At 37.2% G+C, this 21667-nt stretch overlaps 1 protein-coding gene across 22 annotated transcripts in view; it reads left to right on the top strand.

Moving 5' to 3' along the window:
* The window catches only part of EIF4G3 (eukaryotic translation initiation factor 4 gamma 3), a 268928-nt gene that overhangs the window by 14656 nt on the left and 232605 nt on the right, over nucleotides 1-21667 (top strand). For 9 of the 22 annotated variants that reach the window (XM_017852121.1, XM_017852123.1, XR_001881497.1 and 6 more), the window contains one exon: nucleotides 6854-6982. The gene's annotated coding sequence lies outside the window, so the exon portion shown is untranslated. Of the gene's footprint in view, nucleotides 1-6853; nucleotides 6983-21667 lie in introns of those variants that run through there. The other 13 variants (XM_017852107.1, XM_017852106.1, XM_017852105.1 and 10 more) reach the window with 2 other exon arrangements.

Genomic DNA, 21667 nt, shown 5'->3' with positions numbered 1-21667 from the left:
TTCCATCCTAGTATCCACTGTAGTGCTCCTTTTAGTTGAGCAGACCAGCTTTTATTTGGTTCTCAATATCTATAGATTTTGGAAAATAAATGATCTGAAGGAAGAACTAGGATGAGACAAAATATTAATGAAGGGAAAGACTTTACTTATCTATTCTGCTGCTTGAGGAGCCTAAACTATAGAAATTACCCAGGTAAGAAAAGCTTTGGGATCTTTCCAAACTACCCAGAATGGAACTTGGTTATTTCTGTGTATGAGTTGCAGCTGCTGAAATGTTTTTAGGTGACCTCGCTAAATAAACTTTATCTTGGGATTTATAAAATAAGGGATGTCACACACATAAACCGTGTGCCTTTTACCTTTATATGAATCATTTGCTGCTGAAAATTTAATTTACTTGATAGGAATCCTGGAGTTTCCTGTTATTCTTTTAGTAACTGATTAATTACTATACTTTTAAAAGCAGTATGTTTTTATTCATATTATATAAAATATATACAATAAAAACATAGTACTTTCTGCATGTGTTATATTTAACAATATATCTGTATTCAGTCAATGCCTATTTGTGTAGAATCCAGTCACAAGTCTATATCTGAGTATTTATAGAAAGTTTGGCCAGGGATGGTGGCTCATACCTGTAATCCTGGCACTTTGGGAACCGGAGGTAGGAGGATCACTTGAGTTTCAGAGTTGAGACCAGCCTGGACAACACAATGAGAACTTGTCTCTACAAAAAAAACCAAAACAAAACACACACACACACACTCAAATTACTGAGCATGGTGGCATGTGCCTGTAGTCCCAGATACTCTGTAGCCTGAGGTGGGTGGATCACTGGGAGATGGAGGCTGCAGTGAGCTGTGATCACACCAGTGCACCCCAGCCTGGGCAACACAATGAGACCCCATCACTTAAAAAAAAAAATTAAAAAGCAAGTTTATATTTGATGATGATCATGACAATACCCCTAGAGCCATGTCCACACTCTGGCTGCCTGTGTATTTAATATACCAATATATGGTTTATTTGGCATGTAGTGTGTATGGGAAATCAGGACAATTTCATGCAGAAAGCCTTATTTTTGGTTACTCTTGAAAATTTTGAAGAAGTAGCACTGCTTATCTGGAATTCCTGCATGCCAGTATCTCAGTATCTGCTGTCCCCTGGGTAGTGGCCATTCTCTACCGTTTTTCATAGTCCCTAATCTCTGTTGTTTACATCTGGCCAGTTTTTTCCCATTTTGTTTCCTTCAGGGGGTATTTCCCTTGCTCTGGAGTCGTGTAAGAATGATAATGTTAAGGAAACTTTGTTTTCCATATTTTATTTGTTATTTGAAAATTGTGGTTTATGTATGATAGCTCTTAATTGGGCAGAATATAATCAAATCTGATAAGTTAGTGCTAGATAAATACATTTTATATCTAATGACTAATCTTAACTTGCACGATCTTTATGGTCTACCTTAAATTTTCTAAAAACTCTGTCAAGTTAATATCGGTCACCAACCACCAAATGTCGTTAATTTTATAGGAGATTATTTTTTGGTGGAAATCTTGAATGAAAATTCACTAGCTACCTGAAGTTTCCACTGAGTCAAAATTTTAGAGCTTTTCTTTCCTGCAGCAGTATTTCTTTTTAAATTTTCTTTCTACTATGCAAAGTAACAGTGTAATACCAATGTAAGTGATATTTTATCACAGGTGTTAGTAATTCACTTGTTTTGTCTTTAATCTTGTTTTGAGGTAGGTGGTATGGAAGAGGATTAAAATACACATTCATAAAAGTACATAAAACTTAAAGGTAGAGTTTAACAAATAATTTTAAAGCAAAAAAAAGTTTCAAACCAATTTAAAAAAAAATTCCATGGCATGTCATAATTTCCTCTCTCCCCAGAAATAATACTATCTGCCTTTTAAAAGTCATTTTCCTGCTTCTCTTTGTAGTGTTGCTAAACATGTATATACCTCTATTGACTAATATGGTCCAATTTTGCTGGTTTTGGATATTTGGATAAGTTGAGTCATACTTTATATATTGTTCTTAATCTTTTACTCAGTACCATTTATGAGGGTCATCTAAATTGTGTTATGCTGGTTTTTATTCTGTTTCTGTATAGGAAAATTTTCTGTGTATGAAAGTTTCATTATTGATCAATTCTATTAATGAACAGTTGGGTTGTTTCCAGTTTTTGGTTATTAATACAATTATGAACATTTTTGTTCATGTACCCTGGAGCACATTTTCATTATTTTTTCCCAGAAGTACATCTAGGAGTGGAATGGCTGGGTCATAGGTCATGACTGTTTCCAAGCTTACCAGCTAATGCCAAATTGCTTCCCAAAGTGGTTGTACCAGTTTACATTTCTACCAGAAAGAGAATGAGAATTTTGTAAGCCCCGCATTGTTACCAATGCAAAAATATATCTATAAGAAACAAAAACGTTTCTTGGGCATATTTTCTTTTAAACGCAATAAGCAGTACACACAAACATATATTGCACTACAAGAAATGGTTGATGTATTTTGCTTAGGATTAGTATTATAGAAAACACAACCATCTGTTTAGCTTTGGAGGTAGTTAAGTAGTTCGTGTTATCAGCTGTTCTACACCTCTGCTCCCTCCCAGCCTTCATAGTTGAAATAATGGGAAAATGTACGTTGTTTTCTTTGCATGATAACTTCTTGCTACTACCTTTAAGGAAGATGGATTTCAACAGTATGACCTGAAATTGAACAGTTTAGCAAGAGAGAAGAACCCTTAGCTAGATAGTATAAGATTCGTTAATCATTAATTTAGGAATATTTTACAAGAGGTATTTAAATTTTAGTCTAAATTTGATTTTTATCTATGACAATTTTATTAGCCTTTGTGGCATTTCTTTGGGATAAGATTGTGCTAACTATTTCTGTTCTGTATAATTTCTAGTTAAAGATGGTATACCTTTTTTCCCTGGCAGAGACATTAAGCCCTGTAACAAATACACTAAAAGCAAATATGGAATGCCTAATGCAGTGTGACATATGTAATAGAGGATCTTATTTGAATTGAATAGAGCACAGTGAAGCTGAGAGATTTTTTATTATATGTAACAGCCTGTTTCTAGGAAGAATTTCTTAGAAATTCTAGTTCTTCTATTATTTTGATACAGACTTATTTTCTTTGACCTGCTTTTATTAGTAGACATCCTCCAATTTAGGAGGAAGTGCCCTTTTAGAATATCTGATACCAAAGGATTACTAGTTTGGCAGAACTATTTAGAGTTGCAAAGGATGCATACCACAGGCATATACCCATGAAAGTTGTTTTTTCATTGGTGTTTCCTTTAAGGAAGCTTTTTATGTAGCAAGAGCATACCACTTTTGGCTTTGGCACAATGATTTTTCTCTTTTTCTCAAACATTTGTGTTTTATGGGGGCAATATAATAGTTTTCTGACAAACCAGTGGATACTAATTTTATTTGTAATGATTTAATTTGTTCTTTCAGTATTCTTTAGTATATGTCAGTACCTCTTTACAGTTCTGTAGGAAACATAGCTTACAATCTTTACAACTCTGCAGATGTATTTTTCTTTACAACTCTGCAGTGTACAGGTTTTTTTTTTTTTATGTATTTAGTTCAGTTATGTTACTTCATTTTCCCATTAGTTGGTATTTCTACCTGTTTTTGCCATCATGTGAAATGCTGCTGGATATATCTTTAAGTTCCTAATTTTTGAGGTGAGATTTTCTTTAGGGTATGTACTCTAAAGTGAAATAATTTTGGAGTGATGGTTTTGAAGCATTTACTTGGTGACACATTGTTCTATAATCCTGGGAAGATAGTAACCGATTTACAGTATCTTGTCTGTGTCCTGCTTCCTTAGATCCCTGCCAATAATGGGGCAAAGTTTTTTTTTTAACTTACTTTTGTTAGTTTAGTTGATAAACATATAATGTATTTTAATATTTTTTATCAATAGTATTTAAAAACTTTTCTATGATTTATTGTCATGGGCAAATTTGATATTTAATTTTTATCAGAATAAATCAGAAAACTGGTCTAAGATTTTATATAGTTAACTTCTTTGCTCTCTTTTTATTTTTACTTTATTTCACTGTACAGAATTTTTCCCATGTTAAAAATGTTGTATTCATATTGAGGTTTTTTACTTTAGCAACAATACTCCAACAATAATTAAGATTCCGCTAAAACATGGGAAAAGATATAGAATTGCATAAGCTTTATTGGTAAGAAATTTACGCTTTATAAGCAACTCTTCCATTTTCTGATTATTAAATTTTCTAAAGTAGTTGTTTACAATACGCAATCCCAACCTTTTCTCCTGTGAAAAAATTTCCTTGTGAGCGGCCGGCCCGCGTGGTTGGGCTGCAAGCCCCCTGTAATCCCCAGCACTTTGGGAGCGCCGAGACGGGCGGATCACGAGGTCCCAGGGAAGATCGAGACCCATCCGCCCCTGGCCCCTAAGCATGGTAAAACCCGTCTCGTACTAAAAATACAAAAACGACTACCCTGGGCGATGGCTGGCCGGCGGCCTGTAGTCCCAGCTACTCAGGGGGCTGAGGCGCGGAGAATGGCGTAAACCAGGGAGCAGAGCTTGCAGCTGAGGGGCTGAGAAGTCCGGGCCACTGGCAGCTTCGCGCAGCCTGGGTGACAAGAGCAAGACTTACCCGTCTCAAAAAAAAAAAAAGAAAAGAAAAGAAAAGAAAAATTTCCTTGGTGAGATTTATATACGCTGTTACATTTCATGGTAAACTTTATGCCCTTATAAAGGTAATAGTCACTCAAAATTGGAAACAAAATTTTCCCAAGAAAAAAGATTCCCAAGAAAATCGTAATCAAAGTTATTTACAAAACAAGGATGAAACTAGTTACAATTATTTGTAGCATCATTTATGTGTCTTTTAACTCATAAGCTTTTGGTTCTAGTTAGTTCTGTGTGAATCCATTTGATTTCAGTATTGGGATCGGGTAGCTGATCCTGAAGATGTTTCTGTCTGTTTAGAGAGCTATAAGTGATTTTAGCTGATCCTGAAGATGTTTCTGTCTGTTTAGAGAGCTATAAGTGATTTGAAGGTTAGAGTACCAGGGACTAGATTTTCTTTAGACCTTTTGACTGGGTGAATTCCAGGCCATTTTCCTTTTTCCCTGGGCAGAGTTTTTAACTTTATGATAAAATTCAGAAGACCTATGAACTGAAAATAGAGAATATGTCTAATGATGAATTTTAGCATTTCTTTGTATTATGACTATAGACAACAATTGCCGTTAGTTATTATATTTAATGCACCAATAAAGAACATGTATTACTATGTCAGGAATTTCTTTTAATATTTTTATACCTGTATTTCAATATAGATCACTTGTTGTCATAATCCTATATATTTTATGCATTTAATAACATGATTCTGAGAGGTCTGTATTTTATGCTAGATTGGCAAAGGGTTCATGTTCCTCTCAAATTTAAGAACTATTGCTTAAGGAGAATGGCTTCTTTGATTTTAGCAGAGTACAGAACTGCCCATAATTCATGAAGGTTTGCAAAACCATCAGTGTTAGTCTGGATTAGACTATGAGAGGGAAGAGCTGGCTAGGATTGATTGGTAGACACTTCCACTAGGGGTCTGAGTAAAGTGGTTTCATATCTGTCATGGGCTGATGAGCAATTTACTGCCTGCAAAAATTGGAGAAAATAAAATTTTTGGTTACATAAAAACATGCTGATTTTTTTCAGTTGTATAAATTTATGATTATTATATTATATTAGAAAATGTAAATGAAAAAATAAAGAAATACCTGTGATGCTTTCTGTTAAGATTTTGGTGTGTCTACTTACAGATCTTTAAAATATTATATATACATGTTTTTAGATGTGTATGTATATATTATATATATACATTAACAAATATGTGTATAGAAATATTCCTACACATGTGTATGTATACATATGTTTAGATGTTCTTTTTAAAAAATTTTTAGTATTTAAAGAGATAGGTCTTCCTCTGTCACCCAGGTTATAGGACAGTGGTGTGACCATAGCTCACTGTAATCCTTGAACTCCTGGGCCCAAGCAGTCCTTTTGCCTCAGCTTCCCAAGTAGCTATGTCTACAGGTGTATGCCACCATGCCTAGCTAATGAAAAAAATATTTTTTTAAAAATAGAGATGAAGTCTTGCTGTGTTGCACAGGCTAGTCTGAAACTTCTGTTCTTAAGCAGTCTTCTTGTGTTGGCCTCCCAAAGTGCTGGGATTACAGGAATCAGCCACAGCACCTGGCCAGATACACGTTTTTAAAGACAAAATGAGATTATGTCGTATAAGTAATTCACCATTTTTGGAGTTTAGATTTATTGAGATGTAATTTTGTAAAATTCACCCTTTTTAGTGTATACATCCATAAGTCTTGACAAGCACGGAGACATTCAGTTCTCACTATAAGCATGATACAGACAGTTCTGTCACCCTCAAAAACGTCCTTACTCCTCTTCTGTAGTCATCTCCTTCCTCTTTCAACCATTTATTTCTTTTCTGTTCCTTTTACAAAATGGTGTCATACAGTTTGTAGTTTCAAGTATTGTTTCTTTCCTGTAGCGTGTGTTTTCTTTTAAGATTTTTGCTTTTGAGACCATGCTTTAAGAATCTTTGATCAAACTGATGAGAATATTCATGTATATATTTTTAAAGAATTTTGTTTTTTTCAGTTTTGAAAAATTTAAGTGTTTGTTCAGTCAGGTGCTTATTTTAGTGTAAGTTGTTAGGCAGGAAATCCAATTAAATCAGATAGTTCAGCTGTATTTATTAAGATTGATTTACTAATATAATGTTCTTACTAAATATTGATTTCCTCACAGGTAACACAAGTAGCAAGACAGCCGGGAACCCCTACCCCATCCCCTTATTCAGCACATGAAATAAACAAGGGGCATCCAAATCTTGCGGCAACGCCCCCGGGACATGCATCGTCCCCTGGACTCTCTCAAGTAAGATAAACCTTTTTTTAAAAAATAAGAAATGTCCTTGTAAAAGCATCATTTTTGTTTTTCTAAAGAGACTCCTAAGCAGTAACATAAAACATTACTTGTATAGTAATTTCCAGTTTGTCTTTGGCATCTTTTCAGACTTAACCATTCATAAAGGTGGCTACTAACAAATTTCACACATTTCATTTTGGAGTCATTAAAAATTAACTGTCAGTGACATTTAGTTTTCATTTTCATTGTTTAAGAAATTAGAGTTTAATTCTAAAGTTTACTTAAAACCCCCCCCACAAAGCACTGATTTGCTTTTTGATGCTTAATCTGCTACTGTCTCCACCCCATTTGGGTGAAGCATTGATGGTTATTTTCTACTTATGTGAAAACTTTGTGTCTTCCCCTCTTGAGTAGCATCAGTGGGATTTTTTATTTGTTGGTTTGGTTGTTTTCTAAGTCGATTATTGTAATTTAATAGGCTTAAGTTTTTGTTGAACTGTTAAAAGAATTGTGAACCCCTTAGTGTAATTCTACTTAATGGGAACAACAGACATTCAGACACTGTTTAAAGAAGATGTTCCTATGTGTTCCTTGCACTTAAACTGTTTGCCAAGATATATTGTTTAGCTTGCACCGACCTACTGTTGCAAGCTTGTTTGCATTTCCTTGTGGTTAAGAGTTGGCTAGAGTTATACAGTCCCTTACGGAATGTGGAGTGAGTCAAGCCAATAACTTTGACCTAACTGTGTGAGATTGTCAGTATTTACATGTAAGAGCTACTCTTTTGATAATGAAAATCATTTTTATAACATTATTTGCGATTTTAGCTGCCATGTTTCAGTCCTTTTAGAGCTTGAATAATAGGAGAGATCAGGAATTGCTAAAAATAATGCTAAAGGTGGTGATTATAAGTTAGGGGCTGATTTTACTTTTTATTCTTCATTTTTTTTAGAGACAATTTTTATTCCTTCTTTATTATTTTTTTAGAGACAGGTTCTTGCCCTGTGGCCCAGGCTGGAGTACAGTGGTGTGATCATAGCTCACTGTAACCTCTAACTCTTGGATTCAAGTGATCTTCTTGCCTCAGTTTCCCAGTTAGCTGAGACTACAGGCTCATGCCACCGTGCTCGGCTAATTTTTTTTTTTTTTTGGTTAAATTTTTTATAGAGATGGGGTCTTGCTGTGTTGCTCAGATTGGTCTCGAACTCCTGGCCATGTGCTGATTAATTATAGTTTAGACTACAGAATGTTTGGAAAAGGAATGTACAGTTTGCCAAACCATGACTGAAATAGCCCTGTTAATGAATATATAAATAAGTTTGTCAAGAACTTAGTGCTATGCCTAAACTTGGTCTAAATTATTCCTATATAATTTTGAGTTTTAAACATTGAAAACAAAACAAAATGAGCTCCTGTTTGTTTAAATGAGGTTCTTGTATTGGGTTTCTTAGACTGAACACAGCCTCTCGACTTACTGTTAAGGTGTATTAATCTGAGTCTAATCAGGAGAGAAAAACTGTGCACTCTCAAGAACATAAGAATAGCAGATACAAAGAGCAAATGCTTACCTTAGGGCTGAGTAGAGGCTCAGATAGGGAGCATTTCTCTTTAGGGCTGAGCCAAAGGCTGTGGTAGAAAAGCCACTGTGGTACTGTTCAGAACTTGCTGAAACTCTTTGTTCTGGAACTTGCTGGAAATTTGCCCTATGAAGTATTGGGGAAAGCTTGCTTCTCCAGCACCCATCTCTTATAGCCAAGAGCTGATGCAGTGCACACTGGCTAAAAGGCTCCTTACAGCATGTCTATTTCCCACAGACAATTCAAAGCATTAGATCTACTGGATCAAAAGTCCCAAGTGGTAGAGCAGCTTGCACTGCCCATCCCTAATTTGCTGTAGAACCTTCATATATTGTGTTCCTTACTCAAAATTGGTAACTTCCTAGGTGACTCTGTAATCAGTTAAGGTGGCCCATTCAGATGTAGTGTATATGTTGCCTCTAAAATCCAAAAAAGGCCTACCAAACCTACCTCTTATTTTTTGTGGTAGCTTTAGGTGAGAGACTGCTACCACTACCCTGGGCTAAGATCTTGACCTTGTTGGAGAGGGCATGGTGTGGCTTTCTGAATGGCAGTGGTGCCATTTCAGTGGAACTTACTGAAAATCCACCCTCAGAACTTGTCAGAATTCTGCCCTCTAAGATACCAGGGGAAAGCTGTTTTCAGGGCGGTTTCTTAGAAAAGCCCCTGTGCTGCATATCTTCCTGAAGGAATACCAGGGGTAGCTCTTGGCTGCTGGGTACTGTTGCTTGCTGTGTACTGAAACAGAAATCTTGCTCTGATGAAGCTATGCCCATGAGGGAAGCCGGTCACTAGAGAATCCATCTTTTGGAGAAGCTATCTGGGCTTCTCCAGGAACCAGGAACCAGGTAGCAAAACCCTCTCCTCCTACATATCTCTAGGACCTTCTACTGAGAAAATTTAATGTTGTGTCAGCCGAAATGTTAAAATATTTATAGAGCTCAGATCCATTTTCTCATTGCAGGCAAACAAGTTGAATTTTGATATGAAAGACAAGCAGTTATAACTGGCATGTAAGGGAAATAGCTTAGTTTTCCATTTGAAATTCTTACTGTTTCAAGTTGTGGTTTGACCCAAGCAGTTGGCCCAAAGGACTTAAGTTTTCTGAAAGATAGGCTGCTCACAAATGCATAGTTTGTGTTTAAGAAAAGATGGTCTCCCAGCATCTCACTTGTTGAACCTCTCAAATGCTGTTCTATATGCCATTTTATCAGGTGCCTTTAGAAACCAGAGTACATGAATACCAGGGAGAATGGCCACTAAATATTGTGTTGCATTCTTCTGTGGTCTGTTTTGCCACCATTTTGCCTAATCTGATGAAGGAACCCAGTAAATCACACCTGGTTCACTGCTCTTTTTTCCCCTCCATCCTTTCAGACAGAGGGAAGCTTCTGTGGATTCATCTGTCTCCTAGCAATATGTTAACATTTGTTGATATGGTGAGGAAGTTTTCTAAACTAGCATACCTAGAAAAATGAACAGTTCTGTGGGAAACGCAAGTTTTTTTTAGGTTTCACAGTTGAAACAGTTTGCGGGGGCTAATGCAAAGCTTCCCTTCTGCCCTCTCTGAGGGTTTGCTGAAATGACTGACGATAGACAGATTAATAGGAGAAAAAGGCATACAGATTTATCAATGTGCATGGATACATGAGTCCTGCACATATGAAACACAAAGAAGGGAGAGATGGTTGAGGTTTGAGTACCCTCTTCATAGGGAAGAGGGAAGGAAGTGGGGTGGGGAATGGGCTGTAGGGAATTTTAGAGGGGAAGTAAATGATTTTTAGGTGAAATGAATGAGTCCAAATTACAATAGTCTGAGACAAAGTTCCTCTGAGCTGCTGGGAGGTGGCAGGAAGGTGAGGAATGAGACTTCATTGTGAACAAAGATTGTCTTACTATGAATGTTAAATCTCCTAGAGAATTTCTGAGGAGTTACTCTCAGAAGTAAAATGAAAAGTCTCTCTTGATGTGGTGATAGCTTTAGTTTCTTCTCTCTTCCATGATTAATCTTTTCTGATTATTTGATGAGCCTCCATGGGAGGGTGGTCTTAAGACAATTGTGTTTCTTTTGGAAAGACGTTTTCTTAGTCATATCTCTGTGCCCCACCAAGTTCATGGGTGGTAGTAGAAAGAAGAGCCTTCAAAATAGAGGGGAAAGGATTATAGGCTTGAAGTCAAACCATAGGTTCTAGGGCTGGCTTTGTTACTTTCTGGTTATATGATATTGGGTAAATTATTTAATATCTCTGGAACTTCGTTTCTTCGTCTGTTATATAGGGGGAAATTAGAATTCTACTGCCCTGTAAGAGTGTTGTTACGATTATGTAAATTCCTGCCTCAGAACAGGATTTCCTGAATTTAGTAAGTTGCATTTATTATTTGTATGCCTGCTAGACATGGTTCTCCTCAAGATTTATATATATATATATATGTGTGTGTGTATATATATGTGCGTGTGTGTGCGTGTATGTATCCTTGCCTGCTAATTCTTTTATTTGGCTACCTGTCAAGATTTAGTGTGAAACTTAGAAGCTATCTCCAAGAGTTTGAAATGTCTTCCATGTCTTTGCCTGTTCTGATGTTCAGATAACAGTTGGATTGGTTATTTTCTGTTGGCGATGATTTGTTTTATTCTTCTATACAAAACAAGTTCGGTCAACTGAGGAGATACGATCAAAGAAACCATTCTTTAGCTACATGTCCTTTTTGATGTGACAGTCTCCCTTTCTTCTGTAAATTAAATACTTTTGTCCAAAGTAACTACCCATGTCTGTGACTCAACGTTTGACACTCAGTGAATCTGCTAAGGTCTAAGTGAAAGAAGCTAAGCCGAAGAAAAGTGAATTTCATAGCTTTGAAATATAAAAGAGGGAAAATGTAGAATATTGTTTCCAACCTCCTCAGCAATCTCGTTACCTGCTTCTTTCTCTTTGTTAAGACAGGATTTTACACATACACAGGTGCTTCACCTCACCTGTCTATGTGTCAAGTTTTAAGGCTTAATGTGCATTTCCTTTTTTTACATGAGTTGTAGTTCTTTCTAACTTCGTCCTCTTTGGAGATTTTGTTTAATTAGTCAAAGACTTAGACTATGACATTTCAGACAGTGGTAAATTGGTGAGACGGAGTCTTTATAGGCATAGATTCTTATCAGTTTCCCAGAAATGGCAACACTTTTGAACAGTCTTGAAACCCACCATGTCTGTACTCTGGAAAGAGTAAATAGTGTGGAATTTAAAACGTGGGGGGGAAGGGGGGAGGGACTGCATTGGGAGTTATACCTGATATAAATGATGAATTGATGGGTGCTGACGAGTTGATGGATGCAGCACACCAACATGGCACAAGTGTACATATGTAACAAACCTGCACGTTATGCACATGTACCCTAGAACTTAAAGTATAATAAAAAAAATTAAAAAAAAATAAAAATAAAAATAAAAGTATCCTTTGGTGGCAGATTACAAAGTAAATCTCCCTGGAGAAGTACACTCTCTAGGGAGTCAGGAGAAGAGACTCTCTAATTTCGAGTTCCAACCCTCCTAACGCTGTTTTATAATTTAACCTGTGGAAGTTCCTATTAATGCCCAGTTTTCTTCTTTGTGCATAAGCAGCTTTTGTTAGATGAGATCAGAATTTTCTTTAAGACCTCCCTGGGTTTTGGACACTAACTTGAAAGTAGGCAGTTCTTGTTAGGGAAAAATTATAAACTATTTTAGAATTTAAATCCCAAACTTTTGCCTTCAGTTCTTTTTTTTTTTTTTTTTTTTTTTGAAGAGAAGTTTACTTAGATTTATTTGAATGACTTCCTCAAGCAAAAACAGAAAGAGACTCCTACTTATTGCTTCATTGGATGTAATTGGTGACGCGTATTTGCTTTAACTTAGTTAATTTTCACAAAGTAGCCATTACAAAAAGACCAAGCTGGCGCTGATTAACCAGGATCAAAATCTAGGTCTTTTCTTTTTTTCTCTTGGCATCATTGTCTAGATTTCCAGGCTTTTGGAGCTATATTCACAGAAATTAAATGAGAAGACATGCTCAAAATGATGCCAAAGAAGTGAGGTAATAGGTGTTATCTGCCTGCTGTTTCTGGATTTCATTTGGCTCTCTGTTTTTTTCTGGGAGAGGAACTCCTTCTATAGCATATAATATATAGTAATTGAGATGGTGATGGCATATGACGCACTGGCTAGATTCTTTATTGTCTCTGGAAATACTAAGCAGAGTTCTTCACTGAGGAGTATTGCTTGATCGTGATGCTTTTTGTTACACCACAGTTTTCATCATTAGTGAAGGATGAGTTTCAAATGATGAATGGTCCCAACAACCATTTTTGCTTTATCCAGCTTCTGGGAATCTTATTTTATTTACTAAGGAGAATTTCTCTGTGTTGTCTCATAATTGTTCATTGACTGACTGCTCCAGCCTTTGTAAGCTGTTTTTTTCTTTATTGTTTTTTTGTTTTTAGAGACAGGGCCTCACTCTGTCACCCAGGCTGGAGTGCAGTAGTGTGATCATAGCTCACTGCAGCCTTGACCCCCTGGACTCAAGCAGTTCTTCAGGTAGTTGGGACTGTATGCGAGCTTCATGGTGACTGACTAATTTTTTAATTTTTTGCAGAGATGGGACTTGCTTTGTTGCCAAGGCAGGTTTTGTTTCTAAATCTTGGCCTCATACTGTCCTCCAGCCTCAGCCTCACAAAGAAATGGGATTATAGGCTTGAGCCATGGTGCCCTTCTGAGACCCTGTCTCTACCAAAAATGTAAAAACTACTAGCCAGGTGTGATGGCACACAATCGTAGTCCCAGCTGCTTGGGAGGCTGAAGTGAGAGGATTGCTGGAGACTGGGAGGTTGAGGCTGCAGTGAGCTGGGATTACACCATTACACTCCAGCCTGGGTGGCAGAGTGAGACCCTGTCTCAAAGGAAACACAAACAAACAAAACGAATGAAGCCTGAATAGTGATTTTTCCTTACTGCATATGCTTTTTTTTTTCTTACCTTTTGTGAAGAATATAAATTCTGAGTTTGATGCGTCTTTGTTAACCATGATAAAGTAGAGGAAGCTGTGAAAGTTTGCTTTAAGAAAACATCACATTTCATTGTTGAAATAGATGAGTATTGATTTAATTTAAAAAAAGCAAAATTTATAGTTTTTACACTCCTCAAGGCCCCCACTTTGAAACACATCATATCCATTTAAGGCAGTATTTGAGGTGAGCTTACCAGGATTCTTTAGCATATCACAAATATAAATATGAATATTTTATAGGCCTTTATAACTTACTTTTAAATTAATGACATTTGCAAAGGCATGTTATTTGTAAAGTGTTTAATGACAATATTTGTTGACACTTTTAACAAAAGTAGGTTTTTAAGAACTTACACATATTATCAACTTAGAAAAACCAAATGGAGGATTTGTCACCAAGGGGACCAACTCAGTGCAGTCAGTACTGCAGGTGTCCAGACCCACACCAAATCCCCATGTACCATGAATGCAACTTGTAAAGAATCACGGTAGGCTTTTCTAGTTGTTGAGATTTATTTTAATGTGATACTTGATTAGAAGAGTGTTCAGTTCTTTTGGTCATTTTTTGTTTTTATTTAAAAAATTAGTTGCAACCATATTTATAAAGTGACCTTGATCAAATTTTTTTCTCATAGGTGTTTCCTTTCTTTCTTTTTTCTTTCTTTCCTTCCTTCCTTCCTTCCTTCCTTCTTTCTTTCTTTCTTTTCCTCCCTTCCTCCCTTCCTTCCTTCTTTCCTTCCTTCCTTCCTTCCTTCCTTCCTTCCTTCCTTTTCCTTCCTTCCTTCCTTCCTTCCTTCCTTCCTTCCTTCCTTCCTTCTTTCCTTCTGTCCGTCCGTCTTTCTGTCTTTCTTTCTCTTTCTTTCTTTCTTTTTCTTTCTTTCTTTCCATCCTTCCTTCTTTTTTTTTTTTTTTTTTTGCCAAGGTTTCAGTCTGCCACCCAAATTGGAGTGCAGTGGTGTGTTTTCTGTTCACTGCAGTCTCCACCTCCCAGGCTCAAGCAATCCTCTTGTCTTAGCCTCCTGAGTAGCTGGGACTAGCTGACTTTTTGTATTTTTTTGTAGAAACTGGGTTTCCCCAAGTTGTTCAGGCTGGTCTCGAAGTCCTGAGTTCAAGCAACCTGCCTGCCTTGGCCTCACAGAGTGCTAGGATTACAGGTGTGAGCCACCGTGCCTGGCCTAGGTGTTTAATCTTTTATGCAGTCCTGTAACTTACCTTGAAATGTGCCTAAAGCAGCTTTTATATGTTTGATTATACTTCTCTTTGTATTGCCTGTAGCCAAAAAAAATTCCATTTATTTTCTTTTGACATTTCTGTGGTTAGTTTTTAAATGTTGCTGCAAGAGTGATGGTTAAGTACAGTTATTTTTCAGACTTGTCACCCTAAGTTTTACATTCTGTTTGGCAAATTCACATGGCTGGAACCCACATTTTAGAATATCTGAGTATTAATTCAGCACTATTACAGCAAGCTAAAGAATTTTGTAAGAACCAAACTGATTGTGATTTTGTAAGCATTTCTTTTCTTCTGTTTTATGTAGGCTCAGTCTTTTGTTGATGATGTTCATTTTCACTTAAATCCTGTCAGAGAAAAAAGGTTCAGGATTTTATCTTTTACATTTGAACAGCTGTTTCTTTTGGACGCATCCTGGGAGACTCTTGTTTATTTCTCTGGCTACCTCTCATTTGTTTTAAGAAGTCATGAGAAACTCTGTCAGCATTTTTCTTGCCAGTTTACCTCTTGGGAATATCAGACTTCATTTATTTCCCATAGATTTAGAGGAGGAACTCACTTTAGTGCCACTAATTTATTTTTTATCTGGTTGTGACATTCAGATTTTTAGATTTTTATGGTTCTGAAAATTGCTAATTCAGTTCAGCTACAGAGATTAGTATGTGTCAGTAAATTTAAGGATGAGAAATAGAACAGGTAAGTTTTTTTTTTTAATTTTTTTTCTTTATTATACTTTAAGTTCTAGGGTACATGTACATAACTTGGTAGGTTTGTTTACATATGTATTACTGTGCCCATGTTGGGTGTGCTGCACCCGATCAACTCGTCAGCACCCATCAATTCATCATTTTATATCAGGTATACTGTTGCCCAATGCAATCCCTCCCCCTCCCCCTCCCCATGATACGGCCCCCGATGTGTGATGTTCTTGTTGTTAGTCCATTTGTGTGTATGTCTTGTTCAGTTCCTATGAGTGAGAAATGTCTCGCTCTCTCTTGGTGTTTGGTTTTCCGCTTGGTTCTTGATGATTAGTTTGCTAAGAATGATGGTTTCCACGCTGCTCCATTCCCTGTCTATGTCGCAAACTCATCTTTTATATGGGCTGCATAGTATTCCATGGTGTATATGTGTTGTCCACATTTTCTTAATCCAGTCTGTCACAGATGGACATTTGGCGTGATTCCAAGTCTTTGCTATTGTAATAGTGCCGCAAGTAAACATTTTGTTGTTACTGGTGGTCTTTATGTGTCTGTTTATGATTTATAATCCTTTAGGTATCATACCCAGGTAGTGGGATGGCTGGGTCATATGGGTACATCTAGTTCTAGATCCTTGAGGAAGATTGGCTTACTGTTTTCCATAATTGGTTGAACTAGTTTACATCCCACCAACAGTGTAAAAGTGTTTCCTATTTCTCCACATCCTCGTCCAACACCTGTTGTTTCACAGAGACAGGTAAGTTTTAAGACATAATGAAGAAATTGTAATTGTGCAGTTTGACTCTTCAATTTAAAGAGCTTGTGATAGTTCCGGCAAAAATGTATATGTGATTCAGAGAGTGTTGTGGGGGAAGTGAGCAGACAGAACTCTGAGGGAAAGCTCAGCAGAGAGGTTAAGTACCATAGTAGACATAATATTGTCTTCAGTTTAGTTAGGCAAATGGATATATATGTCTGTTCAGATTTATTGTAGCGGACGGGAGCATGCTGATTGCTGGGAGAGAAATGAGAGGACAAGCTTAATTCAGGACTGTTTTTATAAGGGATCAAATGAAAAAATTTACTTAAAAGTCACAAACTATGAAGTGTAGTATACAAAGGCTAGCTATCTTTATAGAACTAAGAACTGTGAATTTCAGTGACTCAGCAATCAATGAAAAGCCAGCAACACACACAATCAACTTGTAGATGATGGTCATTTTAAATTTTCTCAATGAATAGTAAAGAGAGGTTAACTTAGTTATCTTTAAAGCAAATAGAATCAATTAAGTATAAAGAATGAATATTATAAATTGATATTTAGAATGACTATTAGAAAATAAAAATGTTGGGCTGGATGAGGTGGCTTACGCTTGTAATCCCAGCACTTTGGGAGGCTGAGGTGGGCAGTTCGCTTGAGCTCAGGAGTTTGAGACCAGTCTGGGCAACACAGGGAAACCCCAACTCTACAAAAATTAGCCGGGTGTGGCGGCGTGGGCCTCTAGTCTCACCTGATTGGGAGGCTAAAGTGGGATCTTCACCTGAGCCCAGGAGGTCAAGGCTGCAGTGAGCCATGCTTGTGCCACTTGCACTCCAGCTTTGGCGGCAGAGTGAGACCCTGTTGCCAAAAAAAAAAAAAAAAAAAAAAAGTGTTACTTACTAAACCAACAACCTTTTTTCCTCAGTGCATGCATTTATTTACTGTTTCTTTTTTTTTCTCTGATGTCTAGTCATGCTTATAATTAGGTAACACGAAAGACTAAGTCTGATTTCCAAATTTTTCATCAGTTGATGGACCCTTTTCTCTGTGAAGAATGATGAACTCTCTCAAGCTATCTGAATTCTGTCTCCCTTGTGTGTGTGTGTCTGTGTGTGTGTGTGTGTTCTCTGTGAAGTATTTTGTTTCATAGAAAACCCCTAAGTAGGTGACATATCGAAGAAACCATGTTGCCAACATTTTGTTATACTTTTCATGTAAAACATATTTCCATTTCTCTTCACTGCCGGTGTTACTCCAGTTTCAAGTACTACTCTGTATTATTCAAAATTCTGTTTATTACTCCACATCTTATTACTCTTGATCACCTTGAAAATTGCCCATCTTCTTTTATAGTTCAGTTTCAAATTTTCGCATGCCTGTTTAGTGCAGTTGTCAAAGTCTTATAGTAAGAAATAAATTACACTAAACTATTTCAAATGGAGAGGATTTTTAATACATGAATTTGTTATACTGGTTGAGTGATTAATAAGGGGCATGCTGAGGCTGGGCATTGTGGCTCACACCTGTAATCCTAGCACTTTGGGAGCCTGAGGTGGAAGCGTAGCTTGAGCCCAGGAGTTCGAGATGAGCCTGGGCAACATAGTGAGACTTGGTCTCTGCAAAAAATAAAAAAAAAAGGAGGATGCGGAGGTAATCTAGAGATTAATAACGGCAGAAAGCAGCTGACATCCCTGAGAGAAAGTCAGGAAAGGGGAAATACAAAGCAAATGTGATAAGACATCTGGACTGTGAAACATATTCATAACTGTTAAAACTTAGTCGAATTAAATTTAAAGGAGTTTAATTGAGCAGTGAACGATTGGTGCAGGCAGCCCCCAGAATCACAGCAAATTCAGAGAGACTCCAGGGGTACCTTCTGGTCAGAACAAATTTATAGACCAAAAAAAGGGGAAAGTGTTGTAAAAAAATATCAGAAGTGAGGTACAGAAACAGCTGAATTGGTTATGGGGTGATGTTTGACTTGTTTGAACACTCAGCAGTCTATGATTGGTTGAAATATGGCTGCTGGGATTGGCCAAGACTCATCTGTTGTTACAGCTGCATACTCTTAAGTTAGGTTTTCAGTCTTGTCTGCCTTTTAAGCTGAGTTAGGGTTCATCCACCGGGACTCCTTCTCAGGCCATATTTAGTTCGCTTTAACATAACTGTAATAATAACACAGTTAAATTATCTCAATTCAGTGGTGACTCAAATTGGTCAAAAACCAAAATCTAGGAATTTTATGCATTTAAACTTGACACAGAAATATTAAAAACATTCCTCAAGACTGCCTTCCCACACCTTCAGATACCAGCCATACGTCCGGGCCTCTGGAACTTTTGACTGACTGGCTTCAAATTGGGAATCTCATGATCCCCTCTTTGGGTTTGATAAATTTGCTGGAGCAACTCACAGATCTCAGGAAAACATGTTTACTTGTTTATTACAAAGGATAACACAAAGGATACAGTTGAAGAGATGCCTAGGGTGAGGTATGGGGGAAGGGGCACAGAGCTTCTCTGCCCTTCCTTGGTGCACCACCCTCCAACAACTTCCATGTGTTTAGCTACCTAGAAGCTCACTTAACCATGTCCTAGTTTTTTGGAGACCTCAGTATATGCATGATTGGTTAAACTATTGACCATTGGTGATCAGCTTGACCTTTAGCCCGTCTTCTTCCCCTGAGGTTGGGAGTTGGACTGAAAGTCCTAACCCTCTAATCATGCCCTTGTGATGATCAACTCTAGTGATCAGTCAACATTAGCATACAAAAATACAGACTTTGGAGATTCTAAGATTTTTAGAAGTTGTATGACAGGAATCAGGATGAAGACCAAATATATATTTCATAATATCACCGTGGTGGTGTCAGAAACTTTACATGCTGAGAGGCGAGGAGAGAGAGTGTATTTGTAAAATATTTGCATGTCGCTAACGATTATTGATATAGAACATCTTTTAAAGTGCTTACTGGCCATTTGTCTGTTTTTGGAGAAATGTCTATTCAAAGCCCTTTGCCCCTTTTTAAATTGGGTTGCTTGTTTTGTTGTTGTTGAGTTGTAGGAGTTCTTTATATGTTCTGGATATCAATTCCTTATCAGATATGTGATTTACATATATTTTATCCTATCCTGTCAGGTGCCTTTTCACTTTGTTGATAGTGTTCTTTACAGAAAGTTTTTAATTTTTGGTTTTTTTTTGAGACAGGTCTCATTCTGTACACCAGTCTGGAGTTCAGGGGCATGGACACAACTCACTGTAGCTTCCGTCTCTGGGATACAAGGGATCCCCCCAACTTATCCTCCCAAGTATCTGGGACGACAGGCATGTGCCTCCATGCCTCGCTCACAACTTTTTAATTTTGGTGAAGTCTAGTTTATCTTTTGTTGTCTGTGCTTTTGGTGTCACATCTAAGAAAACATTGCCAAATTTGATGTTATGAAAGTTTCCCCCTATGTTCCTTTGTTGGAATTATATACTTTTAGCTCTTACATTTAGATCTGTGATTCATTTTAAAAATTTTATTTTTCTTTGTTCTCTCAAGAATGGAACTATGATTCATTTGATCTAATTTTTATGTATGGTTTAAGATAAAAGCCTGGCTTCATTTTTTTGGCATGTGGCTATCCAGTTTTTCTAGCACCATTAGTTGAAAAGACTATCCTTTACCCATTGAATAGTCTTGGCACCTTTGTCAAAAATCGTTTGACCATATATGTGAAGGCTTATTTCCGGGCTCTTTTCTTTTCATCGCTCTGCATGTCTGTCTGTATGCCAGTACCATACTGACTTGATAGTTGTAGCTTTGTAGTAAGTTATAAAATCCAGGTGTGAGACCTCTAGGTTTGTCCTCTTTTTTTGAGATTGTTTTGGCTGTTTGGGGACCCTTGAGATTCCATATGAATTTTAGAATGGGCTTTTCTATTTTCCAAAATTTGTTTTGGGATTTTATAGGATTCTGTGTATTTTTTTTAAAAAATGTGTGTATCATAATGGACACAACATTCTTTTTTAAGTAGGTGAAGAAAGCATCATTTCTTGAGAGTGGAATTAAGATGTAGTATTCACCCTAATAAAGAACTTAAACATAACTTTTATAGATACTCCCAAGAACTGGGAATGTTCTAGTTAATGATTCACTTCATAGGTACTTAAAAATCTAATTTGCAGTCCTCGATTTAAGAGAAACAGAGAGAGAGAGAGAGAGAAGAAGAAGAAGAAAAGAAAGAAATTAGTGGAGTAGGAGGTGGTCTGAATTAGGGTTATATCAGGACCTAGAGTGAAGATTGTGTCTAGTGATCTAGTGTGACAAATGAATGAGAACTCTGGCTAGGGATGTTATAGCTGAGATTTAGAAGAAGAAACTGACAGGAAACCAGAAACTATGTAAAGGCGGGGAAATGAAGGGAAGAAATTAGTAGAGATAATCGTGTTGGCTATCAGTAGTAGGTCCAGAGAGGGTCCTAAATAAATAGCAGCCATTGAAGTGGGAATTGGAGAGCCGGCATTGCAGACATTATAGAATACCTTTGTTGGGCATTCAGTGAACCAACAGCATCTCTCTATCAGTACACTGGTGCGTTTAGCCCGCAGTCTTGGGGGAACTGGTCCTGGGATTGGAGAGAAAACTGAGTTGTCATGCTGTATAGGTAAAAGCTAAGCTCTGAATAGTATAGTTGCTTTTGAGAGAACACAAGTAGCCTGTGATCAAGCCATCCTATTGTGTGAGTCCATTATTGTCTTGTGAAGGCAGAAAGCCATAGCATTTCAATGTTGAACTAATTATAAAGAGTGCAGAAATGGTGATGATTTCAGCACAGTGTTTCCCTGCTCCATGTAATATCACTGCTCAGAAATGAGAAAGGGTTGGATCAGTGGTTTTCATTTCTGCCTTCCCACTTAGAATCACCTGATGCCTGGGTCCCCTTCTCCGGAGATTCTTATTTAATTGCTTGGGATGAGCCTAGGTGATGCTAATGTGCACCCAGCTTTGAGATAAAGCCGTGGAACAGTGCCTTTTCCTCCCTCTAATCCCACAGCCGATTAGGAACAGTGCCTTTTGATACATATTGCCCAAATGATACTTTATAGGCTTTGTTTGCTGGGGATGGTTTTCACTGAAAGGAGCAAGATGCCCTCATTTTCAGACCTTATACAAGCAAAGTGAATTGGGCTAGTCTTAATTTAGGGAAAATAGCTCTGGTGATTGAGAAGCCACTTCTGTTTAGTAGCTAAAACCGCCTGTTACAGCTTTTTACAGATAATATGCCTTGCATCGTGGTCTGTACTCAGAAAGTTTTTACAGTATTGATTTTATATACCGATTTATTTTGGTGAGAGAACCAAATTATACCCTGACAGGTACTATGTAATTGACTCTTCTGATTCACCCAGA

This window comes from Rhinopithecus bieti, unplaced genomic scaffold (genome assembly GCF_001698545.2).
Source record: "Rhinopithecus bieti isolate Rb0 unplaced genomic scaffold, ASM169854v2 scaffold_33652, whole genome shotgun sequence".
NCBI lineage: Eukaryota > Metazoa > Chordata > Mammalia > Primates > Cercopithecidae > Rhinopithecus > Rhinopithecus bieti.
Note: the sequence above shows the minus strand (reverse complement) of the source record. Positions and strands in the feature narration are given on the sequence as shown.